The sequence below is a fragment of the Lethenteron reissneri genome, chromosome 14, assembly GCF_015708825.2.
Source record: "Lethenteron reissneri isolate LAM-NWPU_2019-01 chromosome 14, ASM1570882v1, whole genome shotgun sequence".
Lineage (NCBI taxonomy): Eukaryota > Metazoa > Chordata > Hyperoartia > Petromyzontiformes > Petromyzontidae > Lethenteron > Lethenteron reissneri.
This window is the reverse complement of record NC_083792.1, coordinates 10,951,360-10,977,054: the sequence shown is the minus strand read 5'-3', so window position 1 is coordinate 10,977,054 and position 25,695 is coordinate 10,951,360. Positions and strand designations below refer to the sequence as shown.

The following is a 25,695-nucleotide window of genomic DNA, read 5'->3' as shown; positions in this document are numbered from 1 at the left end:
GCAAGTCAAACAACAACCACAAGACAACTTAGATTAAGGCCATCAGTCTAACTCTGTACTACAACAAACAAACATGGCCAAACCCTTGTTGTGTGCACGTGGCCTATGTTGGTTGTCGTGTCGCAGCTGACGAGAGGAACAACGCTGGAGTGCTACCAAAACTTGTATGTTATAATTGATTGATGACCACCACCCTGTGTGTCCTCGATAATGGTCGTGGTGAGGAAAGATCGTGGCACAGTGGGCACGGGCCACACGCACGCAATTGGTTCGTGTGACCCCGGAGTTCCCCGGAGCCGGTATCAATCGCCGCAATGTAGAAACAAAATATTATTTGCTCGAATTTTTTTTTGTTCGCTGAATCGCCACTGAATCGTGAATCGTTACAACGCCTGAAACACAAAGTCACGGTGATCAACACGCATTCATGAATAAACAAATGTACAAATGCACAAAATAAAACAGCAAACAAATTAAGCTTGCAGCGCAAAGATGATGCAGCCTGTCCCTTGATCAGCTGAGAGCAATTATCCTTGGAATTATGATTATTTTGTATTCCGCATCACACGCAAGGAGTTGCAAGCTGCCAGTCGGCAACCTTGATTTCATCAGGTTAAATATCTCGCGAATGTGACGCACAAGGGCAGACGGCGCACTTTCCCCAGACAGCGACTTGACACTTTGATTATAGTGTTTTTACTTTCCAGTCACGCGTCACATGCTCTGTGTTGTCTTCCCTCCCTCCACCTGCACGCACGCAAACTTCTCCCGGGTGAAGGAGCGATCCATATCGAATCGTATCTGGCCAAATTCAAACGATAATCGCTGTCGTCTTCTTGGCCATCGTCCTAAATCACGCGCGTGAGATGAGTACATCTGGTATTCAGTGTTTGGGCATAACAATGGTAAATTGAGGCACATCTTACGGATTATTTGTGTGAAAGAACAACCTAGATAGACCTGGTGGTAATTTCTTAGTCAATGTCTTAACAACAACAACGACAAAAAAATAATCCGGTGCACATCTCTCTCTCTGAATTGACAACGGAAGGTAAAACCGTTTTGATTTAAAGCTTTCATGACTGCAGGGATTCATATTCTTGGTTCTTTCGGTAAAGTCACTTTTTTCAAAATTTCTTGCTGTGGATTTCACACCTGATGATGATTGCTTGTGTCGCAGTCGAAACGTCGTGAGAATTTTTATAGTTTTTTATATATATATTATTTTATTATTTCCCTTCTACGTAGCTTTACCGAAAGAACCAAGAATAGGAAGGTAAACCGGTTTGCGTTTCGGTACAGAGGTCGCAATGACGATCGGAGTTGTTGTCGTTGAGACTCGCGAGAACAGAGAGTCAGGGGGATGTGACGTGGCTCAAATTCAGACAGTCGATGAGATCCACCTCGGATGTTCTAATTGCAGGTCACGTGAGCAGGTGATTAAGTAATTAGAGCACAACAGGAGGACAGGGGTGGGGGTTGGAATGCTTCCGTGACCTCGGCGGATGCTGGGCAGTCGCAAGACCTGTTACCCCAGGAAGCTGTGTGGATTCTTTTTTGTTTGAGGCTGGAAAAGCCGAGATCACAGTGGAAGCTCCAGATTTTTGTAAGTGCTGGGCATGAGGCTTGATCCTCCACCACCCGCTGCTCCCCACAGTGTCATCGCATTTGGTGATGCCTTTGTCACGGCAGGCGGAGTGGTGGCACTGTGGTTAGCGCATTAAGTCTACAAAAATTCGGCAATCTGAGCTCAGGTTATTGTCGATGGCTAAGAGAGAAAATCATCGAATTACATTTCGATTTAAAGCGTTTGTGACTGCAGGGATTCATCTTCTTGGTTCTTTCGGTAAAGTCACGTAGAAAGGAAATAATAAAAATAAAACATAATATTTAATCGAATTACAGTTCTAGTTCTGAGCTTAATTTGGCTCATTTATATCTCTGAGAATTAAAATATCAGTTTGATGAACATTGCACTGTGTAGCCGGGTGGATGAGTAACGTAGTGGATGAGAAAGATTAACATTGAACTCTGTCGCAGGGTGGCTGAGTAAGTCGTGGATGAGAAAGATTAACATTGCATTCTGTCGCAGGGTGGCTGAGTAAGTCGTGGATGAGAAACATTAACATTGAACTCTGTAGCAGGGTGGCTGAGTAAGTCGTGGATGAGAAAGATTAACATTGAACTCTGTCGCAGGGTGGATGAGTAAGTCGTGGATGAGAAAGATTAACATTGAACTCTGTCGCAGGGTGGCTGAGTAAGTTGTGGATGAGAAACATTAACATTGAACTCTGTAGCAGGGTGGCTGAGTAAGTCGTGGATGAGAAAGATTAACATTGAACTCTGTCGCAGGGTGGATGAGTAAGTCGTGGATGAGAAAGATTAACATTGCATTCTGTCGCAGGGTGGCTGAGTAAGTCGTGGATGAGAAAGATTAACATTGCATTCTGTCGCAGGGTGGCTGAGTAAAGTCGTGGATGAGAAAGATTAACATTGAACTCTGTAGCAGGGTGGCTGAGTAAGTCGTGGATGAGAAAGATTACATTGAACTCTGTAGCAGGTGGCTGAGTAAGTCGTGGATGAGAAAGATTAACATTGAACTCTGTCGCAGGGTGGATGAGTAAGTCGTGGATGAGAAAGATTAACATTGCATTCTGTCGCAGGGTGGCTGAGTAAGTCGTGGATGAGAAAGATTAACATTGCATTCTGTCGCAGGGTGGCTGAGTAAGTCGTGGATGAGAAAGATTAACATTGAACTCTGTAGCAGGGTGGCTGAGTAAGTCGTGGATGAGAAAGATTAACATTGAACTCTGTAGCAGGGTGGCTGAGTAAGTCGTGGATGAGAAAGATTAACATTGAACTCTGTAGCAGGGTGGCTGAGTAAGTTGTGGATGAGAAAGATTAACATTGCATTCTGTCGCAGGGTGGCTGAGTAAGTCGTGGATGAGAAAGATTAACATTGAACTCTGTAGCAGGGTGGCTGAGTAAGTTGTGGATGAGAAAGATTAACATTGCGCTCTGTAGCACGGTGGATGAGTAAGTTGTGCCCTGACTTTGTGGATCAGAGGGGGGGGATTAGTGAGGCCTATTGCCGTTAATTTTGGGTGCACCACTCCTCTCCGTCCCGCATAGGAATGCCACTGCCGCCCAGCTGCGCGTTGCTCGCGAACTGCGTTGTAATCATAGCTGGGCTACAGTTTTCATCGATTCCTTCCGTCTAAATGCGCCCCCATTCATCCAGAGGTACCTCGGGGATCGGTCGCGGGGCCCCAAATCAACCGCCAACCTTGCGTTGTTAATGAAATGCCCTCGGACTCTTTGTCTCTCTGACTTCAAATCAATCCGGTGAGCGACCTTGCAAGTTGATCTCTAGTATCCACCCTCCCTTTTCTGTTGCAGCTCATTGTCAGTGCAACTAAACATATCTTTCTAATGAATGTCACTTTAAAACAATATTTTGCATAAATGCATTGCAATGTGTTGTTGCGAATGCTTTTTTTTCAGAATTTGAAATAAAACAAAATAAAGCTCAACGAAGTGGCTTATCACGTGGAAATGTATAGCAGCCAAATATTCTAAAAACCGCGTGTTTCTAAATGTGGAGCGAAAAATCGGAGAACCCGTAGAAAAAAACCACGCGACCACGGGAGAGAGAACCAGGCAAACTCCAAATACACAGCAGGCGTCAGGGTCGGGATCGAAGCCACGAGCCCCTACATACCAGGCGAGGGAGTTAACATCTCGCCATCGTAGGCGTGGGGCAGTGTCGAGTGTCATCCCCTTGTACGCGTGGCTTTCCTCTGAGTACTCCAGTTTCCTCCCACATGAAGCGATGGGCACATGTATTAATCCCCCACCCGCATCTGTCCGCCCCCATCAGCATAAATAGGCGCACCACAGACGGGGGCTACGCCCGCCTCTCCTAACACGTCTGGTGAGTGTGGAAGAATAGACCAAATACCCTCTCGAGCTCCCACTTAGCGTGAGGCCCTTTCGCCAACAGTGGATGTGAGCAAGCGAGCAATTGCAGGGCTGCACCTTTACGTTTTAAACTGAGGAACGAGGGCAAATGTGCCACAGCGTGACTGAGAGCACCGCGACATTTGCTTGTTCACGAGTGCCAATCAGGGGACATTGGTTGCTAACAATTCCACTGCAATCGGTTGCTCCCTCCCAACTGCCGGGTAACCGGTGGTCCATCATGAAAACGGTTGCTAGTTTTTTTTTTTTAACAGCTCTGAGTGTCAAGTCACGTACATACGACGTCAGACATTTTGAAAGTTTGTTTGCATGTTTACTGCATTCATTTGTAACCGATTTCTCCGTATGAAAAAATATAATCCCCCCCTTTTCCTCTCTCAACGTTCTTGCTCGGCTGGTTTAAATACAGAACGCACTCATACTAATTGCGACTGATTGAGAGCGACAGTTGGGAATCATATTTAAAAGCTTTCATTGGCAATCATGAGCCCGAGTCAAGAGGACATCCAGATATACATATATGTACAAGGAAAAAAAACATTTATACAGACGCCAGTGACCGAAAATTGGGCGAGCGCTGCGTGACAGTCAGAGTGAGCAGTTAATGTAACTATGAAACACGACAGCTCGGTAATTACTTAGGCGACGTTTCATCAAAGCAGTTGGGAGTGATTTTTATCTCCCTGTCTCTCTCTCGCATCCATGAGTTGTCACCATTTTGTCGACCCCGTGGCGTTATCTCCCCACAGGACCCACGCCCGTTAAGTGAGCGCGTTGCGGACTGTCCATCGCATCGTGGCTGTGGGGCCATGCGATGCGTGCTGTGTGAGAACCACGACGGCTCGGTCACATCAACGGTGCTGGCGTCGAGTGCGGCGCATGGGCCTTCACGGCTCAGCTCGCTTGCGTGCAGAGACGATGCAAGAAAAAAACCGAGGGATATGTGAATTGCGTATGGCAGCCCCCCCTCCCGTCCCCCATCTGTCAGATATGTAATACATTTTTAACCATGTTTGGTAAAATTCCAACAAAATCCGTGCCCAATATGTGTGTGACAGTCATGTTTGGTGTTTAGTACTAACCACTGCTGTGCCACCGCTCTACACCCCATATGGTTATACATGACGTCAAATGATTTCACGTGTTGAGACAATTCCACAACTCATTCAACAGCGTTCGTGGATAATTCCATTCAACAAAAACAATTCGTTTCAATCACCACCAAAAAGGTTCACACATTTATACATTTCGTGAAATACCAACATGTATAAATGTACGGTTGTCTGATGCGTCTTCGGGTCGTACCGTGCGTTTTACGGCACGCTGCCTGACGTGAAACACCACTTGCAGGAGATTTTTGCAGGGAATTCAGTTCCTGAAGTAAGTGGACAATCTTTGGATAAATTGTGTCCCTTAATGCAGTGCTCGAGAAGACGCTCAGCACGTGGAGAATTTTTTTTCAATAACATTTGTTTTTGTCCAAGTCAGGTCCACTGAGCTAGAAAGCTCTTTATCAGAAGCGAGCTGCCCACGAATGATAACCCAACAAAGTGGCTTATCATGTGGAAGTTTTAGCAGCCAAATATTCTAAAAACCGCGTATTTATAAACGTGGAGGGAAAAACCAGAAGTCCCGGAGAATAATCCACGCAACCACGGGGAGAACATGCAAACTAAAAAAATATACAGCCGTCAGTGGTCAGGATCCAACCCACGACTTCCTGCATACCAGGCAAGGTAGTTAACATCTCGCCACCGTATTCTGAACAACACCACACGGTACAGCCTCAAAGGTCATTATCAGAGAGCCGTAACGCATGATCGCGACACGCTACACAGTCCACTTAGATTTACATGCGCTTTTTCTCAAATGAGAGCAGCTGCGATGATTAATCTCGCTGATAATGGGCGGTGCAATCCCCATTCATCTTGTAAGCAGCGCCATGTTAAAACAAGAGTTATTAATTAAGCCTAAAATAATTAATCCGAAGTTTAACTATTGCACGGCTGAGCTATACAGTGAGCTCCACCACTTCTTCCGTACGATGAGAAAAGCTTACAACGTGAAAGTCTCATTTGATGATCCACTCAATGGTTTCCTGAAATCCTCAGCGGAGAAATCGAGTGCCTCCCGCAACCGACCTTTAGTGGGCAGGTTGGTTTGGTATGTTCCACGATCTAGGACTCACGCAAGGGGTCATCCCTTATCTTCCGCTCGTGAACCAGGTGGCCGCATCGCCCGTGTCCCCCTGTGCCGATTTGGTTGTGTGCCGTCGGCTGCTTTCAAGGGAAGGTTAAAACGAAGGGGCGTCTGCTGTTGGGTCAGTGATGAAGATGTGTCGGTTCTTTATGTCGCATGTGTCCCATGGCTCCGTCCATCTGGATAATCGGTCGGTGCCAGCCGCATGGATACTTGGCTTTTGTTTCCAAGAATGGCCGGCGTTGTTCAAGTCCTTCGTGGATTGGAGATCAGAGTTGCTGGTGATGTTTTTTTACATCTCACATAGCACGGTGGTATCGTGTCAGATGGCAGGTGGTATAATGTGGGGCAGCACCTGGAGGCACTAAATTGGAGTGGACTTTTTTTATTTTACTATATAGCTCAGTGGTCGCTACCTGGTAGGACATTTTATATCAGCCAGATACTTGAAACGCACGTTTCCAAACGTGAAGGGAAAAACCGGAGATCCCGGAGAAAAATCCGGAGTGAGAAAGAATCACGCAAACCCAAAATATTCAGCAGGCGTCAGGGTCTGGATCAAACCCAAGTGCTCCTGCATACCAGCTTAGGTAGTCATTATCTCGCCACCGCAACTGCTTCTGCTGCTGGACCATGGGGCAGACTAGTGTCGTGCAGCAGATTAGATGGGGGCCACTGTGGAGCGTTCTGGTTGTGCTCCCCCGTGACTTTCGAGAGATTTTCTGGATAAGGTTCACCCTGATTCATAATATATATTTTGGGTCATGTCGCGTAAATAAAGTATATGTCGTAAACCATCTCCCATCCGACACGCGTGTATGTAGAGCCTCTTTCGCACCTCGTACGTTAGCCGACCGTGCAAATCGGAGCCAACCTACAAAGGCAATTAAATAAAGTTTGTTACGTGAACAAACGTGCCAATTTATGACTGCTTCAGCAGCACCGCCAGTGTATCCCTTGAAGATCTGTAAAAAAAAAAACTTCATGGCTAATTGGATTCCTCCAGTTTAAATACATATTCTAATTCTGATTGTTGGAGAGTAATATCACAACAATTAAATGGGTATGACGTTTCGCTGATAGTTATAAACAGCATGATCAGGAAGTTGCCAGACTGTATAAAAACGTCCTCCAGCCTTAAAAAAGAGGTGTGATCCCATCAATGTTAATCCACAAGGGAGCAAGTAGTGGCACGACAGCGAAAACCTACGCTGTAAAACGTTGTGAATACATTTCAAATAAATACATAAAATATAGTTAAGCTCACATTGGAGGTTCATTTGTACATGCGAGAAAGTCAAATACTTTAATTGAAAAGCAAAAAACAAATTGTGCAAGTAAGCTGAATGCTTTGTTTATCATTTTTGTTACACAGATAAGTTGATTAATCGACTAAAGATTATTCTTTGTTTTTTTCGGTAAAGTCACGTATAAAAATAAAATAATAAATTAAATAATAGCATACGACGTTTCGATTGCAACACAAGCAATCATCATCAGGTATAATGAAATAGCGACATAGAATATAACCAGAAAACTATAGACAGACATAAAAGCAGACAGATATCACCAAGATACATAGAGAGAGCAACCCAGGTACAGAGAGAGGTGATCGTCTCTGTGGGGTGGCCTTAAATAGACAGAGGGGGGCGGAGGCAGAGAGAGGGAGGGGGTAGGGAAAACATTTACATGTCAATGAGTACGAAGGGAGGGGAGTAAGGTAAGCAGGCTTAGAGGGAGACAGAACACACTAAATTAAATAACCTAGCAAAGTATCGAAATGTTATGTAAAACGACACAGAGAGTCGGTCAACACACAATTAACGCATTACTTAATCGACCAGGCAATGCGTTAATTGTGTGTTGACCGACTCTCTGTGTCGTTTTACATAACATTTCGATACTTTGCTAGGTTATTTAATTTAGTGTGTTCTGTCTCCCTCTAAGCCTGCTTACCTTACTCCCCTCCCTTCGTACTCATTGACATGTAAATGTTTTCCCTACCCCCTCCCTCTCTCTGCCTCCGCCCCCCTCTGTCTATTTAAGGCCACCCCACAGAGACGATCACCTCTCTCTGTACCTGGGTTGCTCTCTCTATGTATCTTGGTGATATCTGTCTGCTTATATGTCTGTCTATAGTTTTCTGGTTATATTCTATGTCGCTATTTCATTATACCTGATGATGATTGCTTGTGTTGCAATCGAAACGTCGTATGCTATTATTTAATGTATTATTTTATTTTTATACGTGACTTTACCGAAAAAAACAAAGAATAATTCCTGCAGTCACGAAAGCTCCAAAATTAAGATCGACTAAAGATTGTAATCAACTTTTTTATCATGGTAAATTGCACAGCTCCCTTTAAAAATGGCGGCCAACTCTTCGCCCATCTTGTTTCCCGAAGGCAGGAAACCCCCTTGCAAGCCGCGCCCAGTGCGACACGATGACTTTACCGACGGCATCAGCGAACCCCGTCCATTCACATCTATCCTGCGGCACACGTGGGAACTGGGGTAACCAGTGTGGTGAAGTATGGGGCTGGTCTTCATTTAGCAATGGATATTCCAAAGGGGGCTGCATATCCGAGTAAAAGTGACCTAACCGGTACAGAATTCTTTCTACTGCATTTTCTTTTGCGGTGGGAGAACAATTTCCAACTATGCAGCACTGGGTATCATGACGCATGCACAAGTGATCGCCAAAGGCTGCGGTGTTTTGTGACGCCTGTGACTCATTCAAATCATCTGGGAGCCTTAAGTCTGTGCAATATATTGCCTTCACAAATCGCAATGCAATTGCCGTGGAGCGATGACGCCTGTAACGCGAGTTCATGACGTGCAAGGAATTGAATGCTTTAATTGAAAACTGACACTTGTTTTTGTTTATTGGATGGAGGTGACGATTATTTGTAAAGTTTCTTTGAACAAAGTACATATTTGTACTTAAAAAAATAGGACACTAACCCACAGCTATCTCCTCTACAGGGGTGTATACATGTAATGTAAGTGTAATATTTATTTATTGATCACAATATTTTACATGGAAATATCCCTAGAGACAGAATATATCTTTTTGCAAGAGTGCCCCGGGTAAGTATTGTATTTATATATTCAAACTTAATGCGTCACTGACCATTATTTGACATTCAGTGATTTTTTTTGCTTTTTTTAATTAACCCAGGTCACCCTTTGAATCAGAAACACATTATTTATTAGGCCTATTAATATCATAAACCTATTATAAAGATCATGTTCGTGCCCTCTATAATAACACGGTAATTAAAGAAGCCGTTCAATTATGGCATTGAATTACAAATGTGAACTTCGGAACCCATGCAGGTGATTTATAAGTGGGGACATTAGCTGAAGAAGAGGTGCATAGGTATGACAATCATTTTGGATGAGGGCTTCTGAACACAATCGTTGCTGCTCCTTGGAATGAACAGAAGCAGTGCTGCACCACCCTGTTTTAAGATTATATTTGTTTTAACCTACTGTTGAACAAGTGACAAAAAATACATTTATACAATATTAACAATCGAGGAATATGTGCTTACAGTAAATAATGGGAAACGTCCATGCAGATGGTTTACCTGGATAGGCGTGCACAAAGAGGTTTATGCTTAGAATTGTACTAAGAGACCAGAAGAGGAAGGGTTGGATGAGACGGCATGTGAAAACGAGACACATCATATTGACTGCCTCGTCGCTAGAAGGGGTAACGACCGATGGTTGCGACTCACCCTCGAGTGGCATCCAAAAGAGTGGACGCGCCAGAGATGACTCTCACCAGGGCGATGGAGCCGAGGCAATCAGCTCGTGTGCAGGAAGCTTTCATGGCTTTATTTTGGTGATTTCGAAAAGTGTATTGGTTTAGCCATGTTTGTTTGTTGTAGTACAGAGTTAGACTGATGGCCTTAATCTAAGTTGTCTTGTGGTTGTTGGTTGTTTGACTTGCATCCCACTGGGATTTTTGCACACAGCGTTGGTGTGCGTTGATTTTTTTCTGCAATATTTAGCTGTCTTTTCTTGGATTTTTTTGTTTGCACTTAGTCACATATTCACTTTAAGATATTTTTTGTTCATGTTTTTGCTTTTTGTTTGTTGCGGTTGCACCCGATTCAAGAGCCGAATGGCTCACAGGGCTATACCTAATAAATGAACTTGAACTTGAGATGGATCATTTGCATGACAAGACCAAGAGGGATGATACCAACTTGGAAGGAGGCCGTCATCAAGCAGGGAATAGATTTTGGCTGATGATGGATATATACATTTCATTTTCTCAAATTACATTGCTTCACTTTCCTGTTTGCTTGTGAACAACTGATGCGTGCAATGTGTTAAGAGCTTCATTTGCACTTAAATGAAACGGATTGTTCAGCGTGGAAATATGGACCATGGCAGGGACTAGAGATTTGAGTTTAGGATGCCCTAACATTTCACGTGTGCCCACATCATCAACATTAGCACTGGTAAATCCACTGTTGGATGACGGCCTCCACAAGCAGCTGCCATCTCTCACGATCCTGCGTTGCAAGCACGCTTAATCCATGTTGTTTAGCATACGTTTAAAATGTAGTTCAATTTCTTTGTTTACACATACTATGCAGGGCGGTCCAGATGTCTTGTGACCCCCCACTTAATTAGTAGGGTTTATTTAAAACAGAAATGAATATGCAAAGGATAAACAATTAGGGGGCAATGAATTGAGTGGTCAACAACACATCTGGACCATCCTCTAAATCATGCCCATGTGTCTTTTTTTGCGTACGTAATTGCGGGTGATACACACTATTGAAGACTTCCATCGTCAACAACATCTGTTTGTTAATTTTCGTGATCAAGTTCAACTGTGCAATAGCACTTCCCGTCTGCTCTCGTCCACTCCTTTATTTCATTATTTCACTGTGGTCCGCCTCCTCCAATCGCTGTCCCCAGGTGTGTTGCACCTTCTGCCGGGGCCCTCATTGAACTCCAGTACAAGATTCTGCAACTTGTCCAGCAGATGGCACGTTCACTTGCAACGTGCCGAATCGCGGCGTCATGAGTCATGACAGACGCAACTGACAACACACTTATCATTGCTCATCCCATTGACGTGCACAGATGGAACATGGTGCGGAGCATAACATTTGCTTTGGATAAAAAAAAAGGCGTTAAAGATTATCCCTGGCTTTTATTTATTTTGTGTGTGTCCAGACACCATTGCAAAGCATTGCTTCTTCAAAGATTCAGAGCACATAAATGTGACCCATTGTTGGGTAGCGCCTATCCTGCATGATGTCCAACGTTTCACGCTCTACGTGCTGTAAGCTTCTTCAGTTCCGTGTCCCCTGAAGAAGCATCCCGACACGTGGAGCGGAACGTCGGACATTATGGGGAGCAACACGGGGCAATAGTACAAGCCGCAAACACAGCAAAGCGCTGGACAACGTAACCGCAAAACAAAACAGTAGGCAGTACGGTATGACGCAACATTAGCCTCCAATGTTTTATTTTATTTCATATGGCAGTGTTAATGAGCAACGTGTTTTGTTTTTACGTGTGGTTGTGCACCACTGCCATTGCCTACATTTTTTCTTCCATTTCACACAGAAGTGAGTTGGCTGTCTGAGCCCAATTACGACTGCTTATAATCACTCCTGATTGTGTGTGTTTGTCTATCGTTGGGCCCTTAATGCAGTTGTGGTATATCCAAGCGCAGGCTATTTTTTTACTAAAGGGATGCAGAATTTTTTTTTAAAGGGAGAGATTCATTCATGATGCATTCATGATAAAAAATAAGTTATGCACGCGTGCGACACAGCCACCACAACATCATCATCATATACGGATGGATGATTTGTTTTATATCCTAGCAACTTAGTAACCGTGGCATACCACGGAAAGGGAGATGAGTCACTGATATAATGTATGGGAATAGAAAAAGAAAGACGGAAAAGCATGGGAAATAAGAGGACACGGATGGAAAAGGAACAGAAAAACGGGACCAAAGCGTCGGGAGAGATGAGAGTGTTGACGCTGCTCCACGGAGCAGTCTGTTTTTATCGGAGGCGAGGAGATGGGAGAGATTCAGAGTGGGGGGGGGGGGGGGGCACACAGAAGTCGCGTAATTTTACAGGAAACTCGAGCTGATTTAGGGATAGATATAGAGATGCGCTGAAAAGCGTGCAAAGGAGCGTGGAATACTGCAAAATCAGTTTGACCGGCACGTGACGAACGTCGAACATCTTCCTCGCGGGGTGTGTGTGAGAAAGTGCATCGCCTCTCGGAGCACGGATAGACGATGTCACTGGACAGGCACTCATAAAGTAGTTCTGTGTTATATTGTTGTCAGCAGGCTGGCTCTAACCGAGGGTTAATCTGTTACACCAATAGCAGAACTGGAATAAAAGTGGATGCGATTATAAATAGTAGGGGCTCTGATTAATTACCAAAGATTGCTCGAGGGCAATGTCACGCACCACGGAATCAGCCGATGGTGTAGATTCCTGTCAAAATGAAACCCAGCCGATTAATTCATCGACATCTGCACATGGCTCACATACCAACCTGCGTCACCAAACACGGGGATCAGATGGCATGCGAACATCGCAGACGAAGTAGACATGGAGATAGAGGCTGAGAGCTTAATTACAGAATGATCTGCATATAAAACAGCAATGAATGATTGGCCAACTCGTTGTCAAGGCTGGGCTGCTGGATAATTTGCTAAGCGCAGCTGGAGGGCATGCCTACTAAACCGGTCCTGCATAAAGTGATCTATATAAAGGCACCACACTGATGTCTAACGACGCTCTTAGTTTCTTCCCAATAAGCTGATTGAATGTTGTGAAAGCGATGGCGCTGCATCTTGAAGAACAGAGAATGGTTGAAGATTCCAAAAATCTGTGGCACACACACACACATATCGTCTATTCCAGGAGTTATTTAAGCAAATGGGGAAATGATTTACAAATCTCATGTCATTAAACATTTCGTGAAATGCAGAGTGAAGGCCGCAAATCCGTGGTTGTATAATGACACCCATTGATTTGTCAGGCACCTTTCAGGCGGATCAGCCTCTGCGCAGGGCTGGATTCAGTTTGATGGGACTAGTTGTTGGGGTCCCTCCTTTGGATGTTAGTTTGCTTTATTATACTGTTTCACCATCACCATCGTTATTCATCTTGGCTATTTCTATTCTAGTTTTTTTATCTGATGTGCGGGTTGGGAAGCAAAACCAAAGTGAAAGCGAACCCAACCATTTCAATTTCGGCTCGTAGCCAACAATGATGCGGTTTGCTTTAAGTACCAACACTGTATATACCTATAGACTTTATTCAAGCATTGGAAATATATTGGAGGGTGTGCAGTAAAATCCGAGGCTTCCTCAAAGCCCTCTGGCCTTGTGCGTTGAACTTCGTTAGCACCGTACGTAGCCAACCCTCCAGAATCCGATTTCAACGTGGAACATTCACCCTACGAGGAGGAAAATCCCCACATTCAATCACAGGACACGTATGATTCACGGAGCCTAGAAGCCGATGAACGTGCGCATTTTAATCCTTCGTGGTTCACGTTGCACAAAGTCTCAGTGCGTAACCGCGCCGATCGACGAAGCGAGCCCGACGCTGCAGGTGGTTTCATTAGCGCCGCCTTCTGTGTAGTTAGCGCCAGATGCCGCGTGCGACGAGGGGCGAAAATCCGCTTTTATTAATGCCCCATTACGATTCCACGTGCGTCGCCGGGTTCGTCAGCGGCGCGCGTGCAGCCGCACAGGTGCCCGCCGCTCGGCTAGATGGAGTGGCTGCGTGGGGCTCCTTTGACTCCACTCGCTCATCGCAGAGGTTCAATGATAAGGATGGATATTCCGAACAAAAAGTTTTTGCGGGCTCGGAGATAGAGAGAGGGACGGACGGTCACGTTATCAGTTGATATCTTATATATGTTAGATCCATTGCGAATACATTTGTGAGTATATGAACGGGCCTAATGGTGATAATAACGGGAGTGAAAGAGGAACACGTGGATCAGAGAACAAACGCAGGTACAAAACAGTCGCACGGGGTTTCAGTTGCGTTGTTTGAAACGTCGCTTTCGAGGCCTGCTCCGTTTTCTGTTGCCGTTGTTCTTGTTCTGACAGGCGTCCTCGTCAATTACAGAATTGATATTTGAACGTACACGGATGGATAAAGGTAGGGGCAGGTCGTTCAAAGGGATGACGGCAGAGGGTCAAGAGAGAGTATTGACGGGAGAGGCAGCCAAAGAAAGGAATCCGTGGTCCACTGAGGACATGGATCAATGAAATCAGCTCGCGTGCATGTGCTATGTGGATTATTGTATCGCAGAATCATTCAATCAGCAGTGGATTGACCGATGATGATTATGATGCTGCATGATATTGACCTAGAAAAGCTTCAGTGCGTATCAAGACTCATTTCTGAGTAGGCTGCTCATGCACTTGGATGTTTGGCCAATTATTTTAATGATGAGTGCCTGGCTCCACGTGCGAGCAATCTCAAGGACCTGGAGACAACCACACCTCGCTGGATACGAGGGGAACACTCACAGCTCGGCATAGACCGCGTGGGCGGGTTGTTAGCGCCTGCTGCTGTATGTTTGGAGTTTGCGTGGTCTCTCTCTCCCCGTGCTCGTGTGAATTTTTCTCCGGGTCCTCCGGTTTTCCCCTCGACATTTGGAATCAACGTCGCTGGTTTAGAGGAGTTGGCCACTGCTCTACATTTCCACGTGATAAGCCACTTTGTTGAGCAATCATTTGTGATTGCCAGGTCGCTTCTGAAAAAGAGCTATATAACTAAAATGGGTCTTAACTGGTAAAATTAAAAAAATATCTCCTAGCCATCTCCGTTTAGCACGGTTGGTTACGTACGGTGCGAAAGAAGTTCTACATACAGTACATATAAAGGCTGAGCGAAAGTCTACAACACAATTGTTACAGTACAGTATTCCCAGGTATCACTCCCATCCAAAGTGCTAGCCACGCTTAGTCCTGCTTAGCAAACTAAAACCAACACTGTTGATGTATGAAGCGTATCAATGCAACACGCTGTGAGCAATATTGAACACAATCTAATCGCAGGTTAAATTTCGATTTAAAGCTTTCGTGGCTGCAGGGATTCATCTTCTTGGTTGTTTCGGTAAAGTCACGTAGAATGGAAATGATAAAATAATAAAAATAAAACATAATAAAATAATTCTCACGGTCTTCACCTGAGGACGGCTGCTTGCGTTGTGGTCGAAACGTCGTGAGAATTATTTTATTATGTTTTATTTTTATTAATTTATTATTTCCCTTCTACGTGACTTTACCGAAAGAACCAAGAAGAATAATCGCAGGTTGGCAATACTGCAACACACATCAATCTTTAGTCGTCTGTGGGTTTTTATTTTGGAAGTGGATAAAGTGCAATGCGTAAGTGGCAAATGTTGTGTGAATGTTTACGTAGCTGGTTCGTGAGTTAATGTGTGAATGTTGTGTATGCGAATGTGTTCGGTGACTGCCACGTGTATGTGCATTGCGCGTGACAGTTAAACGCGTGTGTGTGTGAATATATTTCACATGGCGAGTGCTCTGTCGGAACGGGTATATGGCAGGTGAGCCATTGCATGTCTGCCTTGTACCACATTAGCCAAAGCGTTGCGTGTGCGCGCTTGTATCCCTTCTGTGCGTATGCATGTTGAACTTCTTTCGCACCGTACGTAGCAAACCGTTCTAATCGAAGGTGCGATGAGCACTGTTGGCTTACTTGATTCGACTTGCGAAAGCAGCACGGTTGGCTAATGGCATGCCTTCCCGTGTCCTTATTTAGTTTCTCCCGAGCAAGCGTTCCTGTGTGTGTATTTCATAAATCTCCATCGCTGTCATCACCATCGTCATCGTCGTCGTCACTAAAGACAACGTAGTCGTGACAAGGCGCGGTTTCGTTTGACGGCGACGATGGTAGTGGTGGTGCTGCACAAGTTAACGATGGTGATGATTGTAGTGGTGGTGGTGCTGCACGTGTTGACGATGGTGATGATGATGATGGTAGTGCTGCACGTGTTGACGATGGTGATGATGATGATGGTAGTGGTGGTGCTGCACATGTTGACGATGGTGATGATGGTAGTGGTGGTGCTGCACGCGTTGACGATGATGGTGATATTCTTAGGTTTTTTCGGTAAAGTCACGTAGGTAAAACATCAAAATTAATAAAAATAAAATAAAATAAAGATCACGATGATGGTGGTGCTGCACGTGTTGACGATAGTGACGATGATGATGGTAGTGGTGGTACTGCACATGTTGACAATGACGATGATGGTGGTACTGGTGGTGCTGCACGTGTTGACGACGGTGATGATGATGATGATCTTCGGGTGGAGCGCGCAGCCAATGGCTCGTCGCTCTGCAAGGCGGCGCTGGCGCTGCTGTTGGACGCTTCGCTGCATACCCCGATCCCTCCTCCTCGCTCCCCCTCCCTCTCCCCTCCCACAGCTCTCAGCCTCTCCCCCAGCAGCCCCAATGTAAAAGCGAGAGGCGCCACCGCCAGCGAGCCCCAACTCAGATGCGACACGTGCGGCGGGAAGCGGAGTGATGCTCGCGATGGTGATGATGATGGTGGTGATGCCTCTGGTCGCGTGGCTCCGTTGAGACTTCCATACCCCACCTCGATCTCCGCTCTTCTTCCAACCACCACCACCACCCACGTTCGCTGCCGATTTCACTTGGAGGTTTTGTCGTCTTTTTTTGGTTGTTGCTTTCGTCCGAAACAAAAGCGGAGGGTAACACGCACACACAGCGAGAGGTGACACGGACACCCCACCCCACCCCATCCCACCCCTCCTCTCTGCATCCCGACCCCCACCGCCCCATTGGGATGTCGAGTCCCTAACCTCTCGACATCCCCGTCGGGGGGCCGTTTGGTGGTTCCAACGGTGTCGGCTCAAGCAGCGGACGGGACGACGCTGCTCACGCTGACTCTGTCGCCGGGCCACGGGCCCTGCTCGCCGGGCGTGCGCAGGGCATCGTTCTGCGGGATCTCCTTTCACCTGCAGATCGGACTCACGCGAGAGCCCGTGACGCTGGAGACGAGCGAGCTGTCTCTGGGAGCCGTGCGAGAGCTGGCTTGCTCCGTGGCCGACCAGAAGGTAAGCGCGGTGGTGGTGGTGGATGGATAAGAGCATGTGCGCCAGGTGACAACAGGTTGTTGTTGGTGGTGGTGGTGTATAAGGTGGTTCCCAAGTTTGTTGGTCTTTGTATTTGGTTCTGCGGCGGTGGGGATTGCACTGGAACTAGCGAGGCAGGTTGGAGCGGTTTTGCGACTCTCTCTCTCCCTCTCTCTCTCTAAGATGGGTTATTGGGCTTGTGATGAGCGTGAGTTGGTTCGGTGTTCGACGTTTCGTTCCACGTGCCTGGGAGCTTCTTCACAAATCGATGATCCCAGCGCGTCGGACACACCGTGCCGAACAACACGCGGTACAATCCCAAAACGCTTCGCAGAGCTGGTTGATGTACGTTTCAGAACTTGTGGGTTTTTTTGATCGGCTTAATGCGGAGCGCGGATGCATATTAACTGTTCATACCCTCCCGCGCCCACGTGCCTGCGGGGCAGGTGTGGGCTGACAGGTTAATGACGACTGCAACCTCCGATTATCACGGTTGGCTTACGTGCGGTGCGAAAGAAGTTGAACATACGTACATTCCGGTGAAGAGAACGTTACGCACTCGATTGTGCCCTCCTCCTGGACACGAATGTCCACGTTTACCCGCATTCTCCACGAACGTTTCTCCACGATCGCACAGAGACTCAAGTCGCTACACACGCTGCACGCGCATGACTAATTTAAACAAACACAAATAGCCCCCCCGTGCAAAGAAGCGAGCCCTAAATCCGAGTAAGCGTCGTGCATGTGCTTGTGTGTGTCCGGGTGGGGAGCGGTGGTGTAGTCGTTTGCGTGCTGCGCTACTGACCCGAGTTCGAATCCCACTCACGGCCAACACCTTTGACGATCATCTAAAACGGTCATGGGCTCTCCCCTAGGTCGACTCGGCCTCAAATGAGTACCCGGTGCGGTGTGTAAACATGACCACTGGGGAGACAAAGGCGGCCGGGTGTGATGCTGGCCACCCACCCCCACCCCCTCGTGTGCCGTGCCGACCTTCATAGGTGCTCGCGAACAGCACTTGCCCCAACAGTATGTTAAGGCTATACGGGGGATCTTTGTCTTTGTGTCCGGCGTGATGTATTTTCACTCTCGACTTTAATCGGTGCTCCCTTTCTGCGCCACGTCTGGCTGTTGTTTAGCAATCATCGTGCGCGTGCAGCGTGTGCCGACTGAATTCGTATTCACACACGGAGAGTAAGATTGGCAAACGGCGTTTGTTGTCGTCCCACCGGTTTCGGCTTGCAAAGGACTCCTCCTGCAGTCTCGGCAGTCTCTCCATAATGGTGACGATGACGACGACGATGATGATGATGACGACGAGGACATCGGTCATTCATGGTGATGGAGACGCGCGATGATGTGACTATGACGTCACGGTGCTTCCACACGATGAACACCACCTCCGATGAGCATTGCTGGCTACGTACGGCGCGAAAGAAGTTCTACATAATTTAGATATGCGCCGTGCTCCAGGTTGTAATTGAAGTAATTGTGGCGTGGGAGGTGATTGCGAACCCGCTGCCCGCCGTTGAAGACGGACGGCTGTGGGACTTCACGTATCGTAACAATGCATAGGACAACGGCCTCGTAAATGTTGCACTCTCGCCTCCTGGCAATTAGCACGGTAGTGAGCGTTTAATCCTCGCCACTGCCAGGTAATATAATAAAGAACACCGATAAAGATGCCGTTACACCAGTCACAAGTATAGGCCGTGCTGAGCCAGTGTAAAAAAAAAAATCACGTGACTACCAAGTTCCAAATTGTCACATTAGGTGCAGATTAATTCCTGTTCGACATTTATGCTCGGATAAACCCCCCCCCCCCCATCAAACGCATCTATCAACAATAGTGACGATGGTCCGAATCAGGTGTCAGGTTAAGCTAGTGCGGGTCCTGTAGCATATGTTACAAAGGGGCCCTAATGAAAAAAATTACAAAAATATTTAAACATTAACACGGAGGCTTTCGCGACCAATTTCATCGAGAGGGTTTTTTTTTGGGTTGGATCGCGTAAATATGACATTAGTGATTTAGAAATGTGATTTAGTTCGCTTATATTGTGCTGTGTTCTCCTCTTATTAAAACATAAATGTTTAATTTGCATAGTAAAGTAATTGTATTGTTTCATTTGCTGTGCAGCCAGATAATACGACAAATCGCTAACCTTAAACACCCAGTCGTTCATAAAAGTTGAAGGCGGTATAGTACTATAGTAGTAGAGCAAGTGCAGAATCACTGAACCGGAATTGATAGCTTGAAAGCATTTAGCGCGGGGCCCTTGAAAGTGCGGGGCCCGTAGTTGCACATGTAGCTACTTTGGCTGCTGGGATAATCCGGCACTGGTCTGAATGTAACCGCGATTGCACCGGTCTGTCTCGTCACTTGAAACAGAGACGATGCATCCGCGTGGGCTAGCACATGCTTAAAGAAAGGGTCCTCCCTAGTACAATGTGTACGACTCGGTAGGGTGACAACTACTAACACACACAGGGAAGGAACGTCGTGGGAAACCACGGAGGCACTTGTGCCGAGCAGGCTGGAGTGGTGGAGGCAATGCTTCCCAGCGGAGGCATACGCAAGTGTTTTGTTTCGTAACACGTGACCAAATAATAAACACACGCATATAACGCAGCGACAAATGGAGTATTATAAAATCACCCGTAATGTGACAGATCTCGGAAGCTAAGCAGGTTTGAGCCTGGATAAGTGCGTGGATGGGTGACCACGAAACACGGAATGTGTTTTCGTATAAACACACAGTATGCGGCACTGCGTGGTGATGTTGTGGGCAGTAGAGCAACATCCATATTTGTACTCTGCATTATCTGGTCCCTCCTCGATGCTTCCCACCTTCAAGCCACGACTGACCCAGCGGTCTGTGGAGTGTAGTGGTCGAATAACCTCCACGACCCGCAACGGTGTGGGGGGGGGGGGGGCTTCATCTGCCAGTGAAATGAAGACGAACACTGCTGTATGTACGTATGTTAAACTTCCTTCGCACCGTACGTAGCCACCCGTGCTAATACATGAAATCCTTATTCCGCCACGTAATAAATACATCTACCTATACTGCGAATTTCAGGCCGGAGGTTGTGTCAGTGGGTCAGTGCAGAGCTGCGGGTGTTTACATATCGATGATGACATAAACAAACTGTCGTTTTATAGAGAAGTTCCCGTGTACCCTTGTAGGTACACACACACGCGTCTTCCGTCTGTAGTGGCCTCCACCGACTTGCGGGTGATGAGGAAGTGAACGAGAGAAGTACCACGGTCTCAGGCGTCGATGAACCTATGACCTTTGCTTCGTGTTTGGCTTCACGAGCAAACGGGGGAGGGGTGGGTGGGATGATGCTGGAGTCATATGCAGTCCGTTTGAATGTTAAACCCAGAGGATTAACAAGGCAAATGATGAGTTTTAATTAGAAATGCACCAGCGTACAATAGCCTACATTTAAATTGGCTCTTATTAAGCTGGTGGCCAGCACAAGTTGTAGCTGGGAAACGTACGCAAGAATTGTTGGAGTCATCTGAACGTGAAAATTATGCTGGTGTTGAAGTTGCTTTGCTCTACGAGACCACCTCCTTTGAGTATATAAAACTATCATTTGTTACCTGCCCTGTGTGCATTGCTTCTAGGCAGGTGAATCGCCTTTCCAGCTCGAGGGAGCACTTGATTCATGTACCACCAGTGCTAAACTGCTACAGGGCAGTGCATTTTGTCGGATATTAGATTTTAAAAATAAATTTTAGACTCAATTTCTCATTTGATTTCGTATTATCGTATTCAAACCTACCATATACATTGTTATAATATTAATTATTTACAAACCTAAATATGCGATTTTTTTAGTAACTTAAATATTAATGATTGATTTTTTTTACAAAGTTCCACTGGTAAAACCATGATGAAAATCTAATAAAAATATATGTTTTTACCAAATTAAGCAAAAAGCGCCATCACGTATCACCAAAATAATGTCTCGCAACGCCACTTGATGGGAAAGCACGGAATTGAAGTGACATTCCCGTAGCATCACATTTTGGGACCAATCCAAATTCTGTGGAATCGTGCACCTTAACACATCACCCCAGGCATAGCGAGGGTGGGATTTGGCACAAAATTGTTGCTTTTCAAGCGTTAAGCTGCGCCTTTGCCTCACGGAAATGAGGGCTCCAGTGAGCGCAGTTCTGCTGGTGCAGGAAACCATCAGAATATTGCCTGCTGTCTCTTTGCAAGACTCGGTAACAAGTGGCAGTGCCTGTGGATTAACCCTAGAAGTCTGGGCCTATTGGTGCCAACGTTACCCTCGCATATAGCGTGTCCGCGTGTATGCTTGTGCGTGTGCACATGCGCACAATGTTGTCGATTCTTGGAAGCTTAGCAAGACTGGGCCTGTGAAGTGCTTGGATGGGCGACTGCCATGCATGACAGGTTGGCATCGGCTGCATCTGGGCCATGCTGCGTTGCGGTCAGCAGAGGGCACTGCAGCAAAAATATTTGTTGTACAGTACTGTGATTCTGTGTTCCCGTGTCTCCGCTCCCCACCTTCACGTATTTGCACTGAGCAATGTGGTGAAGCGCGGTCAATAACCCCCCACGACCCACGTGACATAGGGAGGCCCTCATCCATTAGTGAACTGACAGAAAAGGCAGTACATTGTACATGCTGTGTGTGCGTGTGCATGCACATTGACATATAAATTGACAGGTAGTATATCAGGCCAACTCGGTTCTAACTCGAGGCCACACACACACACACCACAGTCGGAATTGTGGTGTTGGGACCTCTGTGTTGGCCCACCCTGCGGTTGACTTAGCCTAAAACGAGTAGCTTACCTGTTGCGGAGGGGTTTATATTGTGGGGGGACGGAGGAGGTCGTGAGTAAGTGGGTCCCGGTTACATCAGCACACCGTGTGTGGTGATAATAGGTACTCGCTAAAACTAAACTATTCTAAACTATTTTTTTTTATTTTACCAAGTGAGGCCCACTGAGCAATATAGCTCTTTTCAAGAAGCGACCTGGTCACAAATGATAGCTCAAAGACGTGGCTAACGTGGAAATGTATAGCAGCCAAATACTCGAACGCATATTTCTAAATGTGAAGGGAAAAACCAGAGGGCCCGGGGAAAATGTCACTTGACCACGGGGAGAACATGCAAACTCCAAATGTACAATTTAACACGTAGGCATCTTCAGGTTTGGGATCGAACCTACGACCTCCTGTGTACCAGGCGAGGCAGTTAACGTCTCACCCCGCGGTGCTTTCTCGCCCCTTCGGAAATCTATATAGGCGACATTTGCAGTTGCAGCCGTGGTGTCATGTGCAGTTGGGTTGCAGTGTGTAGGTGTATGGCGGTTCCTATGAAACGAGAGGTTTTAATCCAAAACGATTTTTCCACGCACGTTAAATAAAATGACGGTGAATTGAAAAATGATTTTGCAAGTAATAACTGCGTATGGACAAACGCTTCAGCATGTTAACCCTCGCCGCTCTCAAGCCTCGCAGTTCTGTTGTCGTTTGTGACGGATATGCAGGGTGATCTACTCGGATGCCTCATTGTTTTTTATGATGTTTGTTATTATCAACATGGGGATGAATATTGTAAAAGTGATGGCTCCAAATCCTACAGAGGAGGAGAGCGGTAACATCTTTAATACCTGTATTGAGATTGGTAGGAGACGACATGTAGGAGCTTTTACGCAACATTTCTCCACACATTTAAATGTGGTATCCATAAATGCATCAGTCGTGTATGTAAATGCATTACGCTTGTGCTGTGTAATTTATTGTGACAGAGATGCATTGTCCGTTGTCAGGAGTCTGCACAATATATGACCACGTGGCTACTATGTTCCCATGCCGAGTGCCTTGACTAATCCTTCTTTGGCTTTTGATTTTACATTTCAATACGGCAGACAAAATTTGACGAACAGCTTTTGAAGCTTGTCGAACCAGCAAATCATACAAATACAAAGATGTCGACGTATACATGCAGGATGAATAGTGTTGTCGGTTTCGAGGGCTGGAGAATAATGAGATTGTGTGGCTATATTTGACTCTACAGTATATTGAATGCTGCTAATATAAATAACACGTGTAATTTAATTGCCCACGAAGGCTTCACTTATTCACCAGGCTTTCACCGAGTCACTAGACTCCGCTTGTGGATTTTCTGGGTTAATAACGGTGATGGAGACAATGCCGACGATTACAGTGATTTAGATTATCCCGCCTAAAAATAAACTAGCCCAAAGTCCACTCATTCATCCAGGAAAACCAAAATGTATTGCCGAGAATTGCTCAAGATGGGCCCTGCTTGGGATGTTTTCCCCAATTTTATTGTTTGTTTAAGAAGTGTTTGGCTTTCTTTGGGAGGAAACTGGAGTACCCGGAGAAAACCCACCGGGGGGCATTTATGAACGTACGTGGAACTTCTTTCGCACCGTACGTAGCCAACAATGCTATTCGGAGGTGCGATTACATGACCATTCAGTTGAAAATTATTTCGCAAAGTAATAAACTGTGTGGACAAATGCTTTGTCGGTTAGATTGCGTGAATATAAATGTGTCGTTAAACCCGCCACCACCCAACAGCCAATTGGAAAGTTTTGGCACGTAAACAAAACATGCCAAATCGTTACTAGTTCAGCACGCCGGTGGGTTGGAGAGTAAACCCACAACATTTACAATTCGAGTTAACGACGTTTTGCCAGTAATTACAAAACAGCCTCATGAGGCGACAGCCAGAATTGTGGAGACCACCTCCTGTTTCAGTCTTGATGTGGTCACTTGTGAGCCAATGAGATACAAAGACCAGGGGGGGGGGGGAGGGGGGGTTAATGTATTCGTAGAAATTACAATGCATATCTGTCACACTCAAGGCTCTCGCAGTTCTGTAGTCGTCATTTACGATGGATATTCAGGGTGATCCACACCCAGAGGTCGTGCTGGCCCATGACCAACCTCGGAGCCGGGAGTGGGTTTGGGAGTCTGGCGACACTGCGTTGCGATTCCACCAACCCTTTGCGAGATGTCACAGTTGCACATGCGTCACGTACAACATCACATGTAGCACTCTATGGACGCGCACTATATTTGCTGATGTATAATGTGGAACAGCTTGGTCGATTCTCAAGACAATTTCCTGTATTGGTATAGTTGGCCATTTACATTTATGAATTTGTTGTTTGACGTTTGGGAATTAGCATGAAAAAAAAACACACCAAGCGTTCAATGTATTAATGCCTAAACTCCGCACAGATGGATTAAAGGATCCACTGCGACACTTCCACCTCCCAAGGCCACCTCACCACAGCCCGAACCAACAGCACCTGATTTTCCCAGGCTGTGTCACACAATTAAGTACCAACAAGGCTCAATTATGATTAGCTTTCAAGATCACGGTGACATGCACAAGAGATGTTGTCGTCGGCAATCATACGTTGTTACGTGATGTTATGTTCAAAATGTGGATAGTGATTATTTTTGACCTGAAAACAATTCTAAGAATAAATGTAACATCTCGCCGCGTTGGCGAGATTATAACTCCCTCACCTGGAATGCACGAGGTTGTGGGTTCTATCCCGACCCTGACTCCTTTTTTAATATTTTGAGTTTGCGTGGTCTCTCTCTCCCCTTTTCGTCGCGTGGTTTTTTTTCCCTGTGGGTCTTCCGGGTTTTCCCTCCACATTTAGAAACATGTGTTTCGCGTTTTTTTGGTGACTGCTTTCCATTTCCGTGTGATAAGCCACTTCGTTGAGCTATCATTTGTGGCTATATCCCTTCTGAAAAGAGCTACATTGCTCCGTGGACATTGATAATCACCGCTAATCTTCTTGTGGCCTGAATTTACGCTGCCTTTTTACCATCTCAAGCCAGATTACGAGAGGACTCTAGCCGCCACGCATATAAAGGATTTATAGTGAAAAACTTTGTTTTTACGGGTTATACTTATTAAATATTATCAACTGCGCTGGAAACAACAGTGATTTGGCTAACTACGCGAGGAGAGATTCGTGGAGCAATGTTTGATTAAATATATTATTACAATATTGGTAATAATCGATTAATATTTGTTAACGTTGTAGTGCATGTAGACTCCCCAGTGCAACGTTAATGGATATAAACATAATTCATTAAATGCATGTTTCATAAACGTAATAATCTACAGTAATGCTACTTTATATATGCATGTATGTTGAACTTCTTTTACACCGTACGTAGCCGATCATTGGATGTGCGGGGGAAGGACACGACACTAAACATGAAACTTGTTCTAAAGAAATGAGGATTTTCAACATAGATTCAAAAGTGCATAGCTCCAGTGGATTCCTAATATCGGAAGGAAGAGCGTTCC

At 45.8% G+C, this 25,695-nt stretch overlaps 1 protein-coding gene and 1 long non-coding RNA gene across 2 annotated transcripts in view; both read left to right on the top strand.

The window, feature by feature from the left end:
• The first annotated feature begins 3,233 nt into the window (after nucleotides 1-3,233).
• LOC133342194 (uncharacterized) lies at nucleotides 3,234-6,165 on the top strand. Its single transcript, XR_009755104.1, has 3 exons — nucleotides 3,234-3,345; nucleotides 3,881-3,934; nucleotides 4,731-6,165. It is a non-coding gene; the product is annotated as an uncharacterized LOC133342194 (long non-coding RNA).
• A 10,812-nt stretch (nucleotides 6,166-16,977) lies between these two features.
• LOC133342386 (serine/threonine-protein kinase D1-like) overlaps nucleotides 16,978-25,695 on the top strand; it is a 145,941-nt gene continuing 137,223 nt past the window's right edge. Inside the window, exon 1 of the mRNA XM_061551524.1 lies at nucleotides 16,978-17,316. The gene's annotated coding sequence lies outside the window, so the exon portion shown is untranslated. The remainder of the gene's footprint in view (nucleotides 17,317-25,695) is intronic.